Below are 20,849 nucleotides of genomic sequence, written 5' to 3' on the forward strand. Positions count from 1 at the left end.
CTTCAGCTCCACCTTCAGACGGATCGTTGGCTCCAGACCAGCCACAAACCGCTCCCTCTTAATTATCTGCGGGGGTACTTCAGGAATCAAAGCCTCACACCATAGACTCCACAGCCTACCAAACTCAATCAAATACTGATCCACATCCTGACCATCCTTCTGCTGAATGTTACACAACTCCTTCCACACTTCATTCGGACTCTTCACATGGACAAACGGTGCCAAAAATGCAGCTCTGACTACACGGTACTCAGGATCCTGTTGATGAGCATTTCTGTGTGTAGTCACAAACATCTGTAGCCATACTTTTGCATCACCCTGCAAGCAATAAGCCAAAATCCGAGAAAGGATCTTCGGGGTTGCCCTGTCTTTCATCAAAGCTGTAAACTCCATTTTCTCTAGAAACCTAGTTGCATTCTCCTGTGGCAATCCCCAAAACTTCGAAAAATCCTGAGCCATTTCCAAATCTTGCTTCACACAGCCCCTGTCTTCTTTCACAAACCAGAGGAAATCTGCTCCTCTGTGGAGGCACCAAAAAGTGATGGCATGGAAGTGGTAAAGCTGTTTACGCCTTTATAGAATGCCACACTTCCACACACGCATGCAAACACACCAGAACACCAGACCAAAGAGCATGAACAAGACTTATATTTTAGAAAAGACCTTCACTTTTATAGAGTCGGATATCCCAAATATCAGCTTCACTCGCAATCAGCCCACTCTAGCTCCTGATCGCTCCAAATCCCTTCGCTCTTTTGCTTCTCTGTATAGCTGACCTCTTTGTTCTCTGCACTGCACCTCAGCTGAAGTCCACTCTCTCCTACACCACCAGCACACTGCCAGTCCTCAAAGCATAAAACCCAAAGCAACCTCTTGTCCTCACCAGCCACCAGCTGTGTCCAATACAAAGCAAGGCACTCACTGTTGCTCACAACAGCCAGCCCAAAACAATCCTTACCCAGGCTCCCTCTCCTCGTATTCTCTATTTGCCATTGCCAACCACCAGAAAACCGAGAGCCAATCCCTCTTTGTCGCCGACAGCTTTACAAACACCTGCTTGCCTGGTTCCACTATACTCTTTCACTTGCTTCAGCCACCGCTCCACAAAATCTGCTCTGTGGTGGCAGCCCGCTTCTCTACCTTTTTTCCTCAACACCAGCACCTAGGCGGCCTCCACACGCCAGCCCACACGTCTTCTTGTCCAGTCACCTGCCACAGCGACCACCTGTAACGCTGCCTAGTCCACGCTAGCCCACAGGACCACCTCTGTCTCTTTCCCACAGGCGTCGCTCCACCCTCTTGCAGCAGCACCTTCAGCTGCGCTCCTTGCGCTTCAGCCCGTCAACCAGCATCTCATTCTTTGGTGCCTCATGCGCTACCTACTGCAGCTACGGCGGTCGTCTCCTCACAGTCACCAAGGACCTTCTTTGTCTGCAGCTGCGCTCCACTCTTGCTTAGCGTCGCTCACACCAGCCCGTCGCCAAGGCTTCCACAGCTGGCCCTCCCAGCAGCCACGTCCTGCACCTTGACACCTCTCCGTTCAAGGAGACCCCCCCAGCTCTCCACACGGCGAACCGCCTTCACTTGTCACAACCCTTTAGCCCACACGTCTTCTGTGCCTGTGGCTGCAGCTAGCCACCCAAAAACACACGGGGGCCCCCTTACTATCTTGCGCTTCCCCCAGTTTTCAAAAGCGGCTACTCCACGCAAGGCGTCTTCGCCAGCTTCCAGAAGAACCTCGCTGGCGGCAAGGTTGGCTGCTACGTGGCCATTACTTTTGTTGGCCATGTTTGTATTATATTATATATATATATTTTAGAGTTTCAATAATGGCCACCATATTCCCTTTCATACCAATGCCCATGGCACATGGCCCCTTTATCTTTTCTTGCCCTTGCTTTCATGCATTCTCAAACACAACCTTCAGTGCCCACTCCATTTGGACGTGCACACAATTCAAGTGGCCGAACTGCTGAAACCACCTGCAGTTGACCTTACTCCGGACAGGCCTGTACATGCTCACATCAAAACCATCTACCCTGTACACCTGGCAATGCTCCCAAAAGCAAAACTTCACACACGCCATGCACACGTATGTACACATTATCAGCCTCTATTTTTAGCCACACAATGGACTATTGTACTAAATGGGTTGAAGCTCAGGCTACCCGTAAAGCTAATGCATGATCAACTGCAAAATTCCTTTATGAGTCAGTCCTCACATGCTTCGGTTGCCTTCTTGAGTTTGTGAGCAACAATGGAATGCATTTCATTAATGAGGTAATCCAATTCCTCTTACAAGAATTCCTTGTCACTCATAGAAAGTCCTCCCCCTATTACCCCCAAGTAGCAAATGGCTAAGCCAAAAGCACTAACAAAGTTTTGTGTGCCATTTTAACCAAAACTGTTGAGGCCAGCTTGTAAATGATTGCAAACAAAAGTTACCAATAGCACTCTGGGCCTATATAACTTCCTACAAGGTAGCTACCAATGCCACCCCCTTCAGTTTAACCTATGGTACTGAAGGCGATTATGCCAATGGAGTTCTTGGTCCCTAGATTACGCATTTCTGTACAAGAGAAACTCATAGGGAACGTTTTAGGCTGTCTCCTTTTAGAGCTTGAAAAGCTTGATGAAGCACACCTTCTAGCTGTATATAGCATGATTGTCGAGAAGCTAAGGTGTAAAAAATGGTTCGACTAGCTAAAAGACAAACAAATAAATGGGAGGTGAAGCCTGCTCGATTGTGGTTAGGAATGACCACCCCCCACTGAGTTTCTCCCAAAAATTAGCTCTCGTAGACATAGGGGCTAATTACAATTTGATGTCTCATGAAACATGCCATTCCCTTGGGGAACCTTCATTGAAAGATACTCCTGCCACAATCACAATAGTGGCATCTTAGGACGTTCACTGCTTAGGCACAGTCACACTTTTGTTCCACATAAGAAATAATCCCTTGGAAGGGAAGTTCTATGTAAAGCTTGCAGGAACAATGTACAAAGAAATACTCCTTGAAAGGGGTTGGAGAAATAATCCCTTGAAAGGGGTTGGATGGGACACAATAGGTGCAACATCAATTGGGATGCAAGGATGGCTACCCTACAGTTGCAAGTTACTGTCCACATGATGGATGAAGAGCCCGTACCCGTTGTGCTCCCCCATTCCAAGAAGTCACTCCACTCATCCCACCATCATCCCATCCTTACATCCCCAAAAATCTATCCCACTCAAAAAGAGGTCACTCATGACTCCGAATACCCCCCACTACCTCTCACATCCTCCCCACTACCCCACTTGGCAGCAATCCACTCCCACATCTCCAAAGCTACCCAAGCTTTTAACCCACCAAAGAAAACTAACCACACTAACACTTCTAACATCACTAACAAATGCACACATAGCACACCTTCTCAACAATGAGTACCTAAAAGGATCCTAACTGTGCAAGGCTATTACGAGGGCACTTCTACTTTGTGGATCCCCTGACAATCCAACTCTCATCCTCATACACCACCGGCACCCCGAGCTCCTTGTTCCCCTTATAGGCAACCAATTTAGAAACCACAAGCCCATAGGGTACATGACAAATGCCAACCCAAACTCTCTCCATGGCCCAACTATCCTCAATCACACCCTTAGTTGTGCCCAAAAACAACCTCTGGATGGATTCTAAAACCTCTACTACATGGCCAACATTTCTATGAGGGAAATAGCCACATTTGGATTCCCAAATCACCATGACACAACAACTCCCAACTCGTGTCACTTTGCAGTCACCCACCCTTCAATGGAAACCCAAAGTGGCCTCTTCCACAAAGACTGCCCAAGAGAAAGGGAAGCAAAAGTTTCACAATGACACATACCCCCTCAACATCGGCTACTCCTCCACCCGTCATCATCAGGCTACATCGGAGTACTCTCAATAAACCATTAACTGCTCCTATCTTAGGTACTCCCTTGTCACCAACTTTTGAACTCCCCAAGGAAGTCCCACCCTTGCCACCACTACTCCATTTGGAAAATTAGGCACGTAGTTAGTACAAAACCCACAATGGGGTGCTGGTAGCATAACCCAAGGGCACAAAACCTGACTCAGGGTGCCCACCAAAAAATAAAATCTAAGTGCCACAACCGTACCATTCACCTCTCCCTTTGCCACGGTCATACCATTCAACATTCTAGATGCCACGGCCGTTTCAAATGTGTCGTAACCATTCTAATTTTTCTCCAAGTGCTATGGCCGTACCATTTGCATTCAAGTTGCCATGGCCATTCCATCATCAGCTCCAACTGCCATGCCTGTTCCATCCTCAACACTAGTTGTTGGTATGCCCGTTCCATTCACGTTTCCTTGCCTGTTCGCTGGGAATGCCATGCCCGTACCATTTAGGTGCCACAGCCATGTCCTTTTGGAAAACTATATATATGGCCCCCACCCCCTCACTTCCTCACTTTCGACTTTTAGCCTCACAGAACTCTTGCAAATTTTTTTCTCAAGATTTCCCTTTCTTCCATCCTCTCTCACCCATGGCCAACACCTCTCAGATTCCTCAATGGAGGCACTCCACCACCCCACCCTCAGGAAGAAGTGCCTAAAAGGGGGATGCTTCAAAGAATACGGCTCCCACCCCCAACTTAGCTTTCACACTTGGGAGAGCCATTGATCAAGCAAGTTAGCGGCCATACAGTGCACTCACTCATGAAGAACAACCATAAGGTGGAACCCAAACTGCTGTATTTCACCAGGCCATGCTGCTACAGAACCTATAGTAATAACCTGCCTAGAGTAGTTGGGGCTCAGAGGCCTACCTACCATGGAGCCATGGGGATCGGATCTTTATATTTTACAGAAACTTATGATGCTAACCAGCAAATAGGAGAGGTGCTGGACAATCAAGGACAGAGACAAACAATACACCTCATCATAGACCTTATCAGAGATGCCCTCCAGTTCCCCTAACTCGACCAAACTTATGTGAGGTTTACCAATGTTTTGAGGTTGACCAAAGGCACTTACAGGGGTACCACAACAAAAGATGGCATGGAATGGGGTAACATCATCGATGAGGAGTTGGTGATGCCAGCAAGGAAACTTTCCTTTATTTTGGCCATCAGGTGGACTAACAAGTCCACATCAGCCAAGGTACACCAAGGGATGCCAGTGAATTGGATGGAATATCTACACAAAGAGCTGCATGCTGTCTACTCCAACCCCTAGGGAAAGCTCACAGCTAAAACACTCTTAACCAAAGTCCTCTACTACGCTGCACGGTGGGAGGAGCTTCCCAATGCAGTCTCCATCTCAATGAAAAGATGCAAGGGAGAAGGGATCTTGAGATCTTGCAAGCACACACACACTCTCACAAAACCTAAAAGAGAACAGACAAGGTGAGAGGCTGAAAATTGTTCTTCTTCTATAAAAGAGGTCTACAAAGGAGGTCTGAAAATTCTTCTTCTTCTATAAAAGAGGTCTACAAAGGAGATAAAGTGACTAACACACATACTAGAGTATATACAAGTGGTCCATAATGTGAACACGCTAAAGTGAAGTGGGTAGGTGTGGACTAGTCAGTGTAGTCCAACTATAAAATCTCTGGGGAAGATATGTCGGTGCCAACCAAATTCGCTAGTGATATAAATGTCGAATGGTCATGTAGGCACATGTAGGCACCTCATGAGTGTTAGCTTTCATGTTGAGCTTGACATCTCAATACTCCCCCTCAAGCTCAAATCTAGCTCGTGAACTCTAGACATATCTCAAAATATGGAGCTTCTCAGGTCCCAAGGCCTTCGTGAAGATGTCAGAGACCTGATCCTGTGTGCTGACGTAGGCCAAGTTGATGTCGCCTGCCAAGACTCTCTCCTTGATGAAGTGGTAGTGTACCTTAATGTGCTTTGTCTGCCACATGGAAAACTTGGCTCCTGGCCAACTTTATATTGCTAACATTGTCACAATATATGACAACCTTTCTCTCCACGTGCAACCCCAAATTAGCAACAAGTAGCTTGCATAACCAAGCTACCTCACATGTTGCCACACAACTCCTTTATACTTTTCCTCCTATACTCAACAAGGCAATTGTGGGCTGCTTCTTGTGCTCCATGTCACAACAGCACTCACCCCAATGAAAACATAAATTTACTGATGGATCTCTAGGATGATAATTCCTAGAATATGGTAGGAAGTCCTCTTTTCATGCTTTGAATGAAATTATTTTATGTGTAAATTTTTATAAAATTTTGCCATAGCTTCGCTACTATAACTGATAAATCTCAATTATTTTAAAGATAAGGCTTATCTTTAAGGGAATGATTAGAATGATCCCTAATTGGATCATTAACTCTTAATGGATTAATTAAAAATAATCATAAACTAAAAGCATAGATTAAAAAAAGCTATTAATTTATTCTCAAGCATAGATTAATCTTGGATTAAGAAAAAGCTTTATGAAAAGCTTCATTTGGATTGAGAATGGGTCATGAGTATGACCATTTCTTAAGTGAGAGAGAGAGAGAAAAACCATTAGAATTAAACATAAATGAAAATTTATGTAATTCTTTACTATCATTAATTAATTAACTTCAATAGCATTTCAAAAACCATACCAATTAAGCTTCTCAAGCTTGACAGGGGTTGAGAAGAGAGAATCATTGAGAAATTATAGAAAAGATCAAAATTCACTATACTTATCTTATAACTTGCTTGATTCTTTGTTCACGGTAGAGGCCCCCAACCAATCAATTGGTTTAGTATGTTGATGGAGCCACCAATGGGGATTGAAGAAAGGGAGAAGTATCAAAAACTAGTGAATTATTAAAGAATTCACAGTTCTTGGCTTAGGTGGAGTAGAGTAACAATGCATAAGACACTATATTTTCTTCAACAAGGGAAGGCTTCTATTTATAGGAAAAATTGAGCTCCTAACCAAACAAACTGATTCTAGAATTTTCCAAGTCAGTTTGGTTGAATTTGGACTAGATTTGGACCTAGTTTGGTTACTTTTTGATTCAATTTGGTTCCATTTTGATTTGGTTTGGTTCAAGAGAGATGAGAGATAAAAATATCACATTATTTTTGAGTTTAAAACTCATTCAAGCATGTGAAATATGTACCTCCTTTAAAGAAATCCCCTTCCTTACATATGTGTCAAAATTTTATTGCTCATAGGTTTTTTTACTAATAAACCTTGTACATTTTCAACTCTTCATCTTATGTGAAATATGAACCTTCTTTAAAGAACTCCCCTTCCTTACATATGTGTCAAAATTTTATTGCTCATAGTTTTTTACCAATAAACCTTGTACATTTTCAACTCTTCATCTTATGTGAGCATTTTCTCATTTTTGGGTATCTTCTTTTACAAATTGGATTTATCTCTTCCCTACACATGGATTGATGCTATTGGCCCATAGGAACCTTAATTGGACCATAATCCAAAAATTTCTGAAAATCTAGACCCTTAGACTAAGGTTCTTTATACCTATTTCCAATTAATTCCAATTGCACATTGGAAAATTCTTTCTGAATTTCTGTTTCAGGGAGATTCATTTTAATAAGGTGAGATATTTTTCTATCCAAAAATATTTAAAATTTGAATATTCTCTCTCTAGAATATTCTCTCTCTAGGTTAAAACAGCCACAAACAAGATCTCTTATATTTCAGAAAAGGAATTGATTACAGGGGAATATGCTAGACATCAAAAAGGGGTTGGGGGAGGAATCTTACATTCTACCCCAGTTAAAAAATGCGAGATGTCCTCATCTCGCAAACTGGGATAATTTCGCAAGATGCACGAATATGAGACTTAGAGAAAAATTTTAATCAAGATTAACCACCAAGAAAAGTCTTAAAGAAAGTAAGATAAGAACAAGATTTAAACTTTATTCATTCTCGGAACTTATACAGTAAAGATAGAAGAACTCTTTACACTTCCATAAGCCCGTCCATCATATGGTCACAAAAGCAGCACTCACAAGCTGCACAAGTATAGGGTAACTCATCTATGGGAATGATTCTGCTGGTTATTGCCGCACCTATCTCAGTGGTATGAGGTGATCTAACAAAAGGACCTCTGAGAGGCAAGCCAAAAACGGGATAAAGGCATATCTTCTCATGAGGAAGAAAACACGCCAGTAAGAAGACCCGCTCAGAAAACCCAAGATGCCTTGATCTCATGACGCAGTAGTATCGAGGACCCAAACCCAAAGCTTCAATAACCATGGCCAAGCGGACATTGTTACGAAAGTGCTGCTAACCCCAGGGTGGTTACCCTAGTTATGTTTTGATAGGTCCGCCATTTGGTCTGAGCTACAGAAGTTCCTAGGTGAGGAAAAAGTGAGCGCTCATACTGTTCTATAAAGTCTTTCTAGACTCTCTTGCGTCTTGAAGGTGAGAAATCATCAGGGATAAAACTAATTCCTGTTGCCAAGCCATGAAGGAGATTAAGAAAGAAAGGAGATTGATGGGAGTAAGATTACTGTGAGCGACAAGTAAAAGTTACGACTTATATAAAGGAAGGAGCTAGCGTAACCTAGAAGCCAACGGTAACTTGCCACTGAAGTTTTACCGTCTTTCCATGATTTGTGTTTGACACATTTTTCTATAGAAGGCATTAAGAATTTTGAGATGAGGAAATAAAAGAAGCTTGTAGGCTAAGTTACCTACTTTCATTGAATTTAGATATAAGGGTCATAATATCTGGGGGATGACTTCTTATACTCCCCAAGAGATAAAGAACTTCTTTTGGGCTGTACTCGAATGAAAACCAAAACCTTGGTATCCAAAACACCGATTCTCACTTCTGAACTCATTGTTCTAAATCCTTAAAACAGGTGGGACTCCTGAGAAGTATTTTAGGGAAAGGGTCTTCCTTTTTTAAACAGAAACTTTCTTTTATTTTAGAGAGGGAATAATTATAAGATCAGAAAGGGAGATTCTTACTTCTGTATACCTCGAAGGCTGGGGAGGAATCTTACATTCTACCCCACTTAAAAAGTGCGAGATGTCCTCATCTCGCAAGGTAGAGGACATCTCTTTTTCTTAAGATCCAATTTTATTCTGGGGTTCCTTATATTCTGGTCAATCCAACAGAACACTAGGATAAATATCCCTTATATAGAACTCATCATTTAATAACAATTCATTCAGATCATATCATTCATATCTTTAACATGATAATGGTCCATTAGACCGAAAAGTTTCCTTCGGAACATTCCTCCACGGAAATTTCAGTCAAGCAAGTTCTCAATTTGACATCCCTTAACTTGATCTACCGGTCAAGTATTAACAATAGCAATTTGACAGCACAACCCACTAATCTCATAGTGATTTGCTGAATTCATTATCATCATTCTAGTTATGAATATCATCACAGCGACTCGTCCCATTCCCCCTCATTGTGGTTTCATTATATTTCAACTAATTTTTAAAAATCATCATTTTTTAATCAGAATTTTCAATCAGAATCCAAATCAATTCATCAATTCTCAAACAGAATTAAAAATCATATCAATCACATTCAAAATCATCATCTGGATAGCATTAACGCTTATAATTTCAAGTCTTAGATTTACTCGTATATACTGTCAGTAAAGAGCTGCAGTTATACTCTCGGTATATACGGTAGTCACGGCCCTTGGAATTATAAGGTAAATACCATCATGTCTAGGCCTCAAGAAAGTCAGGGATTCTATATAATTGCGGTACTTCTATTTGAAGACCCAGTTACCAAATTACGAGTTTCAGTTTGAATATCAAATTGTATGAATTATATCACACAATTATAACCTTTTTGTCTTTCTAGATAAATTTTTGACATATTTGTCTTCTCAGTTGATCTTTATTAACCAAATGCTCTGATACCAACTGTAAGATCCCTATTCCCACCGAGCAACAGATTCGGGATACCAGCAGCAGCAGCGGAAGTAGCACTTCTAGCGCGGGATAGGGGTCCCACATTCGGGGCCTCACCCATGGATATCCGGATAAGAGACTAATCCGTCGGTTGTTCCAAAACCGAACTCGGAAAAACTTCCTTTACTGGAAAGCACGGGCGATTCCACCAGGATAACTTTTTACTCTAACGTAGTCAAGATCATTTCTGGTCAAGCTGATCCAATTACATCTATAAGATACTTGGTCAGATCAAGGAAGAAACTTGCACTTGGATCATTGGGATCAACGCCTTTTTCCCCATTCAAGAGGCACAGCCGTTGATTCCTATCCATAGAGCAGTTACTGTCCAGGATTTATTTTATCTATCGTAAAAACAAAAGTTTGAGTCTCGATTTACGGATCCATCAGTCCAGCCTAACCCCGTCCAGTCCCATGGGTTAGCCAACCACCCAACCACTGTAGTGATGGGATCCAATTAAGAATTTGGTTAGGTTTTTTCCCAGGTACCAAGGAAAAGAGTTCCAAGGCCCCCTAGCTGGATGTTCATGCAAAAATAAAACTAGTCACATCACCCACACACCCCCAATATGAAATTGCCTTTTCACAGATTCAACCAGTTTAAAACAATCCTTTAATAAAACCATAGTATCACTGATCACCATCTTCCAATTTATCCAGTTGATTCTTAATTTTCCCATCATTCCTTCATCGGAGTATCTATGGCATCATTGGCAACTAGGACGCTCACCACCTGTCCACTCAGGGGCCGTTTCCTAATTCCTAGCCCATAATACTCGGCAATATAATCACTTATCAAGATGGACTCTCGTTGAAGATCAGCAAGATCAATCAACAGATCCATATAAAGAGCCATGAACTCATCCATTGAAGACCAGCAAGGTCAATCAACCAGATCCATGCCCGATTTCAGAAAACAACTCCTACTCTTGTTCCAATATCTTCCTCGACACACGCGTGGGTATCCTAGGTGACCCAGAGCCCGAGCACCGTATGGTCAGCACCCTCTAGGATCCTTCGCAGGTGACCTAGCGCTTCACTCATAGGCCGCTTCCTTGGGCCCTCATCCACCATACCGGAAGCTCACCATTTTAATCGCACCGAGGCTAGTCAAGACCTCGGCCGACCTTGCTACGCGAGACGTCCTTCATTGACTCTCCGTCAGCAGTTGCAACTTTATCATCACGACCTTAATCACAAGACAGCCAAAATGCTTCCCCAGCATTCTTGACATAAAACAATCATTTACAAACAACATTTACAAACAGTTTACAAATACAGTTTCTATATTAACTCTCATTTTTCCACATTATCCCTCATCAACCCACATTACTTATTCCACGTTCCATTTATATGTGTACTCATCCCATCACATCATTTTCCATCTCACCACTTCAGATTCCTTCACATCACATATCATATATTCACATCCATACATATATCCACATCCACATCCACATTCACATCCATACATCCACATCTACATGCATAAATTCATATCTACATGCATACATCCACAACTCCATGCATACATCTACACTCATTTGCAAGTTGAGTAGAGTAAGGAGTATCAATATCGTTCCCAAAGCTTCCAAAACTAAAATGTGTTCGATCTGCCTCAGGAACTTGAAGGTGATCAGGAATGATAACAGGCTGTTCAGCCACAATGTTGAGCTGCTTAAGCTTTGACATTGAGCTTAAAAGCAATCCCAGGCTATCTTCAGATGACAACGTTGGAGGCGGTCTTGCAGCTCCAGTGTCAAGAGAAACAGTTGTATAAGCTTTGTTGCTTTTAGTAGGGGATTTAGGCCTCCATTCCAAATCAGAACATACATCTACATGCATACATCCATATCTCCATTCACATCCACATCTATACATCTACATCTACATGCATACATCCACATCTCCATTCACCTCCACATCTATACATCTACATGCATACATCCACATCTCCATTCACATCCCCATCTATACATCTACATGCATACATCCACATCTCCATTCACATCCCCATCTATACATCTACATCTACATGCATACATCCACATCTCCATTCACATCCATATCTATACATCTACATCTACATGCATACCTCCACACCTCCATGATTACAATAAAATTCTTTTAATTAATCTAGGATGATAATTCCTAGAATATGGTAGGAAGTCCTCTTTTCATGCTTCGAATGAAATTATTTTATATGTAAATTTTTATAAAATTTTGCCATAGCTTCGCTACTATAACTGATAAATCTCAATTATTTTAAAGATAAGGCATATCTTTAAGGGAATGATTAGAATGATCACTAATTGGATCATTAACCCTTAATGGATTAATTAAAAATAATCATAAACTAAAAGCATAGATTTAAAAAAACTATTAATTTATTCTCAAGCATAGATTAATCTTGGATTAAGAAAAAGCTTTATGAAAAGCTTCATTTGGATTGAGAATGGGTCATGAGTATAACCATTTCTTAAGTGAGAGAGAGAGAGAGAAAAACCATTAAAATTAAACATAAATGGAAATTTATGTAATTCTTTACTATCATTAATTAATTAACTTCAATAGCATTTCAAAAACCATACCAATTAAGCTTCTCAAGCTTGAGAGGGGTTGAGAAGAGAGAATCATTGAGAAATTATAGAAAAGATCAAAATTCACTATACTTATCTTATAACTTGCTTGATTCTTTGTTCACGGTAGAGGCCCCCAACCAATCAATTGGTTTAGTATGTTGATGGAGCCACCAATGGGGATTGAAGAAAGGGAGAAGTATCAAAAACTAGTGAATTATTAAAGAATTCACAGTTCTTGGCTTAGGTGGAGTAGAGTAACAATGCATAAGACACTATATTTTCTTCAACAAAGGAAGGCTTCTATTTATAGGAAAAATTGAGCTCCTAACCAAACAAACTGATTCTAGAATTTTCCAAGTCAGTTTGGTTGAATTTGGACTAGATTTGGACCTAGTGTTTGGTTACTTTTTGATTCGATTTGGTTCCATTTTGATTTGGTTTGGTTCAAGAGAGATGAGAGATAAAAATATCACATTATTTTTGAGTTTAAAACTCATTCAAGCATGTGAAATATGTACCTCCTTTAAAGAACTCCCCTTCCTTACATATGTGTCAAAATTTTATTGCTCATAGTTTTTTTAACTAATAAACCTTGTACATTTTCAACTCTTCATCTTATGTGAAATATACACCTTCTTTAAAGAACTCCCCTTCCTTACATATGTGTCAAAATTTTATTGCTCATAGTTTTTTACTAATAAACCTTGTATATTTTCAACTCTTCATCTTATGTGAGCATTTACTCATTTTTGGGTATCTTCTTTTACAAATTGGATTTATCTCCTCCCTACACATGGATTGATGCTATTGGCCCATAGGAACCTTAATTGGACCATAATCCAAATTTTTTTGAAAATCTAGACCCTTAGACTAAGGTTCTTTATACCTATTTCCAATTAATTCCAATTGCACATTGGAAAATTCTTTCTGAATTTCTGTTTCAGGGGGATTCATTTTAATAAGGTGAGATATTTTTCTATCCAAAAATATTCAAAATTTGAATATTCTCTCTCTAGAATATTCTCTCTCTAGGTTAAAACAGCCACAAACAAGATCTCTTATATTTCAGAAAAGGAATTGATTACAGGGGAATATGCTAGACATCAAAAAGGGGTTGGGGGAGGAATCTTACAGGGCTCTACTCTCACACACATTGTGAAGAGTTTCCATCCTTTAAATAGGAGGAGGCCACCCCTTTGGGGTGCCTTTACACACGACCATAATTTCAACCATCCAATATTGTGCCCAAGGCTAATGGTTACAATGCCTATATTCTAATACAAGTTAACCCCCGGAGCTCAGCCACCAGTAGCCCAGTGTGCATACAAAATGCAAGTCCTTGAAGCATAGAAATTAACGAGAAGTTAAGACAACTATTAGAGCAGGGATTCGTGAGACCCAGTGTCTCACTTTGGGGTGCACCTGTTCTCTTTCAAAAGAAGAAAGATGGAATGTTAAGACTCTGTATTGACTACGGAGGATTGAATCAATTAACAATTAAAAATAAGTATCCTATCCCGAGGATTGATGAACTTATGGATCGATTAAGTGGGACCCAAATGTTCACAAAGATAGATCTCAAATCCGGGTACTACCAAACATGACATCCTGAAGACAACATTCAATACTCGCTATGGGCATTATGAGTTCATTGTCATGCCGTTTGGATTAACTAATGCCCCACACTTTCAGAATAGGAAGAGAATAGGCGTTCGCTTCTCAGGGGAGGGGGAACAGACATTCACCTCCAGACTTGGCACGGTGGGTGTGCGTTTCAGGTATGGAAGGTGGAATGGACATTCGCTTCAAATCAAAAGGGAACGGGCATTCAAAGTTGAGTGCTGAATGGAAAGAGCATGGCAAATGAAGGCACAAACATTCGCTTCAGATGATAAAAGGGAATGGGTGTTTGCTTGTAAGATCAAGGATCAAAATTAAGGCACGGGCGTTTTCTTCAAAGGGGAGAAGGAACAGACGCATGCTTGGGAACGTATGGTTGCATCACTGTCTGGCTGGGAATTTTTAGAATTGATTGGAACTTAATGGCTGGAGGTTTGACAGCCACCTTGGATATTCTCTATCAGTACAATATCCCTCTAGATTGAATGCTCTTCAATGCACTTTATGCCCAATTAAATGCATTCAATCTATTTTGAATGGCTTTAACAAATTTAGGCAGCAGATCTTACTAGATATTATGGTTTGTAGATAGATGGAACGGATGTGGCAAACTTGCCACGACCGTGGTCTGATGAGTGAACGGATGTGCGCTTCTTCTCAGAGCTGCTTGTGGTGGCAAAATGTAGTTTCACCTAGAATTTTCTTCCTTCTTTTGCTGATTCAGGTATCTTCCTAAGATTTTTTTTTGTGTTTTTGTTGTAACAAGGAGCTAGTTATTGATGCCTATAATGTATGATTTATGCTAATGAACTGAAATTAATTGGATGATTAAGCTACAATGCAAACATGAAGGAAAAACACAAAAAATTAAATTTTTTTTAATGTTAAGGGAAAGATAAGGGCACTCACTTGCTTCTCCTCGCTCTCAATGAAGACTCGAATGCTCAATAGTCTAAACTCTAGGGAATTATCATCAAAACACAAAACAAAAAAAGGTTAATTAACCTATCGGTGGATTTGCACTCCAACCGGGCTAAATCAAAGACTCTAGCTATAATGATTCAAGTGAAGGACCCTAAGCTAAATGCCTTCCCCGATACTGGTGCCAAAAGTGTTAATGGATAACATACTACCTTACACACACAAGAGAAAAAAGAAGAGACAAGGCAAAACTCAATTGAGACAAATGGGATTTGCCCCTTTCATATTTCATAAAATGTCTTATATACATGAGCTCATATCTTATATACATGAGCTCATATTTACAATGTCCGGCCGCCCAATTATAAGTGGGGGCCCAAAACTAGTCTTCCTAGTTTTACTAGCTCTATGTATATCAAATACTCATGGCAGCGTTACACATGTTGTAAGCTCGGTAATCCCATGTCTCATTTACATTTAGCGCAATGTGCGATTAAAAAAAACGAGTTACAAAAGGGTGTAGTAACCACACGAGGTTCATGTTAACCAGAGTGGTTAACACTATGTCATCGTGAATGGCTGATTTTCAATTAGATGTTATTAGTTTAATTGTTTTATCTTTAATAACTAGGTTACCACACCTGCTTGATGGCAACCTATTTTGATAGTTTTGTGTTTAATAACTAGGTTGCCACAACGTGCTATCTTTCATAAGTGGTATGGTTAGATAGTTTTGTGGCAAAACCATATCGACTTGCTCTCTCGTGTGATGTCATTGTGTGTTACCACAACTTGATATCTTTTATAAGTGGTATGGTAAGATAGTTTTATGGAAAAACCATATTATCTTGCTCTCTTGTGTGACTTCATTGTGTGTTAAAATCTACACAAATTGCTCAAAAGCTCAAAGCTTAAATTGTTGGTGTTGATTTGGAGGTCATACTCCAAGAACATACAGTTTTAGAGCATTGGATGTGTTTGTTTATTGTGTTTGATTTTGATTTGGAGTTTAGTTTGCATTAGCACATTCTATGTTCATCTATTGATAGGCCAAAACCTTGGTTTTTTGGTGTTTTGCATGAAATTGGAGCCCAAGAGGCTTAGATTTGATTACTTTGACCAAGGGATTAGCTTAGAATTAGTGATTAAAAGTGGAATCCACCCCAAAATACATTTAGTGCCATTAGAGTTGAATTAGAGTGGAATTGTCAATTTTTGTTCATGCATTTCATAAGTTTTTATAATTTGTTCATGCGTTATTGGAATTGCTAAGCATGCCACCAAAAAACCATTAAAAAATACGTAATTAGTGCATCACAACCATGAACTAAGATTAGGATCATTAATTACACCCCATCAAGTCAAAAAAATAAAAAAACCATGCTAAACTAACTCTCGGGTAGGGGATGTGAGTCTGTGCAAAAAGACATGAGTTTGGACACATGAGCCGTGAGCCTAGACACGTCAGTCATCTCGTGATGTTAGACACATGAGTCGTGAGCCTAGAAATGTGAGCCATGAGTTTGGACATGTGAGCCGTGAGCCTAGACACATGAGCCGTGAGTCTGGACATGTGATCCGTGAGCCTGGAGACATGAGTCTGGAGGTAAGCATATTTAATGCAGTATGAACCAATTATTACCATAAAGACTAATATATACACACCTATCCATGTCCTTGGAAGATTTTCTTGTCATACAATCTATACTAGCTCTACAAATTCTAAGGAAAATTCTTATCCTTCGGAATTATTGGTAGGCAATTAAGTAAACTTATTACCTCTAACAATTACACACTAACCCTATCGTGTAGTCCCAATTCGTATGTTTATGTGCCCTAGGTATGATAATTTTATACAAGGAAAGTATGTGAGCCGCGTTCATGTGAAAAAGGTATGAGCCTACAAACATGAGTCTAGAGGCATGAACTTGGATACGTGAACCTACAAAGACTAGAGCCTGGACATGTGAGCTTGGAGATGTGAGTCTAGAAATGTGAACTTGGTGATGTGAGCCTAAAAGTAGCATATATTTATATTTTTTTAAAAAGTCTAAAACTATTCTCAGACTGATCCAGAAGAAGCACTAGAGAACTTTAATGTGAACCCAATCTAGACTAATTATTGGAAATGACAATATAGTTGATTGCAGTGCATCAAACCACACTTCCTTAAACCCACTAAGCCTTCAATCCTAGCACACCACCAGCACACTTAGAGTGCTTCCTTGTTAAGAAGGCACTTCAAGAGCGGGGGAGGAAATGAGCCAACATAACACATAAATGCTTCCTTAAACCCACCAAGCGTTTGATCCAAGCACACTACTAGCACACTTAGAATGCTTTCTTGTTAAGAAGGCACCTCAGGCGAGGGAGGAAATGAGACAACAAAACACATACATGAGTGGAGGAACAATAGAACCTAGGAGCTATCATGACCCTCCAAACTCCAGATCCACTAATTGGCTTTGCACCCTAAATTTTATAAAGAAGGCATTTAATCACCCTACCTTTGGATCCAGTGAAGGAGTAAGAGTGCTTAGGACTAGGAATCTCAAGCTTCGCTCCCTTAGGAAGCAGCCTAAGCATGTCAGATGCCATAATGTTTCAAACATTGGTGTCAATCCTAATTTGGGCTTATCCCAAAGTAGACCATGACTGACATGCAACCCAACAACTGTAATTATAAATGGAATATGTCTGTTTTGTCATACGACCAAGAAGAAGTGTTCTGCAACACACCCAACAACAAGCGCACACAACACAAGTAGGAGTCTCATTCTCCCCAAGAGCCAATTATAGAAGGCTTTTTCCATAGAATGAGGAAGGTAGATATCCAAAGTCTGGGGCTACCTCATCATAAAGGGACCCACAAGTTCTATTTCTTCTCTATTTGGATGAGAAGTAGGGAGCACGAGGAAGGGTAAAGATCCAAAGTCTAGGACTACCTCATCCACAAAGGGACCCCTCACAAGGGCATTCACCAAATCTATCCTTAGTCATAGTAGCAAGCCTGTAAACTCAAGGCTAGGCTAGAGGAAGATAAGTTCCATTGGAAACTGCACAACTTAACCCCATAGAGAAAGAGATCCTATACCCTAAAAATAGAGGGTTTTATGTAACCACCTCCTTACGTTCCACCACCACATAAATATGCAGAAGACATGCTTAGGATGGCTTTTGAAATGGGAAGGGGGGTTGCAACCAACATAGCACCTAGAGACTCAGATTTAGGTGAAACCAAGCTAATCCCATCTCAAGGATGATGACCAAATTTCATGAAACTGGAGATCCCATTTAGTACCTAGATAAGTTTGATCAAATTTGTGTGGCCATTGGACAGATTGATAATCCCACCAAGATCTACTCATTCAAACTTTGCCTTGGAGGTAAAGTAGGCCATTGGTTTAGGTCACTAAACCCACTTGAAAAGGCCAGCTTAGAGGTCTTGAGATACACTTTCATAGTGGGATTCTCACCTAGTGGAGCCATATGGAGCCCCATTATGTAGATCTATAACCTTAAGCAGGAGGAGGGGGAAACCATGTGGGACTACATTGCTAGAACCAAGTATCTTCACATAAGATGTAGCATTATGAAAGATCAGTTGATCTATCACACGTTGATTGATTTATGATCAGCCTTAAGAGAAAGAGGCTGCATGACCATCTTTATAAGTCTAGGCACTACATCTTTAATGAGTGATGTTGTGTGAGGAAATAGATCTAGTGGATAATCTACAAGACAAGAATGTAGAAGTCGTCCACCCAAACTAGGAGATAGGGGACTCATCATCCAAAGCCTCGTTGTCAACGGTGGCCAAGGGTACCTAACCAGCTAGATTCCTAGTTAAGGACATGCACATAGACAAGTTGGCAAGAGATCTACTAAACCATCTAGGCAAGTAGAGGCACCTTAAGGTGCTAAACGGTTTAGTAGATCTCTTGCCAACTTGTCTATGTGCATGTCCTTAACTAGGACTCTAGTTGGTGCTGGTTAAGTACCCTTGGCCAACTTGTCTATGTGCATCCCCAACTAGCATCTTAAGTAGAACACCCACATCTATTCCCACGAAGATACATGGGTTGGTGTATAATTTTCCATCAAAATCATACATGCACAGAGTGTCCAATGTTGTGGCCTAGTTTGTGCTCATTACCAGTCCCATGGGAACGACACATCTCATTGTTTTGGTACTAGGGAAACTTGACACCACAACCTATGCTCTCTATGCTAAAGCAATCACTATCCCTGCCACCCATACTAATTTCTTCTCAACTGGTGCATAATCTAGTGCCCAATTATCTATATCAAGAGGTATGTATAGATCACCAACAATGCCATAATCTAGTGCCTAATTATTAGAAGACTATATTGAGAGGTATGTATGAACCACCGGGCCAATGCCATACCCACATCCAATACTACCACCCCAACCAGTTTCAGGGTGACTTTGCCAACAGACTCAAAGAGTCGAGAATAGGAGAGCTATGAGTAATATGTGCAATGTGATTGATATGGATATCCAAAGCAGCCTCTAGCCATAAACTATACCTTTGTTTGAGGCGGCCATGGTGAAAGAAAAATCCAGAGACCTCAACAATATGGCACAGATGCCATCTCTTCAATGTTTTTATTGTTGTAAGGGCCCTCGCCACATTGCCAAGTGTCCTTGGAGTGTCCTCTCATAGTGTCACCGCGATCCAGTGCCAAATCCCAATGTTATTCCATATGGAGGCATATGTTACAAGTGTGGATTCAAATATGCCTTCAAGGATTATTTAAATAGAGAAACAGAGTGATTGTCACTCTAGTGGTGGCAAGACCATCAGCCACATAAAAAGTTGAGACTCAAGACACCCCCTCAAAGTGGACTAAAGTACAGAGGCCTGTCTTCTTTTTAAAAACACCCCTTAAAGTCTTGCACAATGTAGTCACAAGAAAACCTCCTACACCATTTTTAGAAACTCTAAGGTTAAGTATACATGTATGTTCAAGAACACACTTGGGATGGATAGCCTCCTATGGGCAGGAGGTTTTTCTCTACATAGTTTTGAACATTTTGGCTATAAATGTCGTTGGATTTATAGAGCAATGTAAGATAGGCTACTTGGCCATCTACCTTAGGGACTCTATAACACATGTAGGTGTACCCATGATCCCTCTTTGTATGCATGGAAACAAAGAGAGACAAGTTGTCTCAAAATCAAATCGTGCATTCTTAAGCACCTATGCCTTTTGGGCCTTTATTGGATTAGCTAAACATTTGCACCTCACTTAAGTGGCTATTCACATGATTATTAGTTTCTCTTATCCTACTAAGCTAACACAAACATACCAAAAACATCTAAAACCTCAAAAAACCTAAACAAAATACAAAACCCAAAAATCTCCAAACAAATTATAAATTTTAATAATTTAAATAAGTTAAAAAATATAAACCTTAAAAATAGAATTTACTTGAGAATTGTGAACCAACTCATAAAAAATAGTATCTACTTCGGAATTGTGCACCAACTCATAAAGGAGAATTCAACACAATGCAAAACCATGGGTAACCAAGGGGATTAGACATGCTCTTGGAGGAGTTTAACCACACTGTTAACATTTTTTTAAAGCATGGTTACACTTCACGTAACTTATTTTGATATAATACACTAAGCACTTTATGTAAAAGATATATAGGATGATGGAGCTTACGACTTGTGTAATGAGCCTAGGTGTACATAGAGCTAGAGGAATCAATTTTGGGCCCCCAATTGTAGTTGGCAGCCGGCCATTGTAAAAAGAGAGCTCATGTATATAAGTAACT

Source organism: Cibotium barometz, chromosome 58 (genome assembly GCF_041138505.1).
Source record: "Cibotium barometz isolate CiBa-2024 chromosome 58, ASM4113850v1, whole genome shotgun sequence".
NCBI classification, from domain to species: domain Eukaryota; kingdom Viridiplantae; phylum Streptophyta; class Polypodiopsida; order Cyatheales; family Cibotiaceae; genus Cibotium; species Cibotium barometz.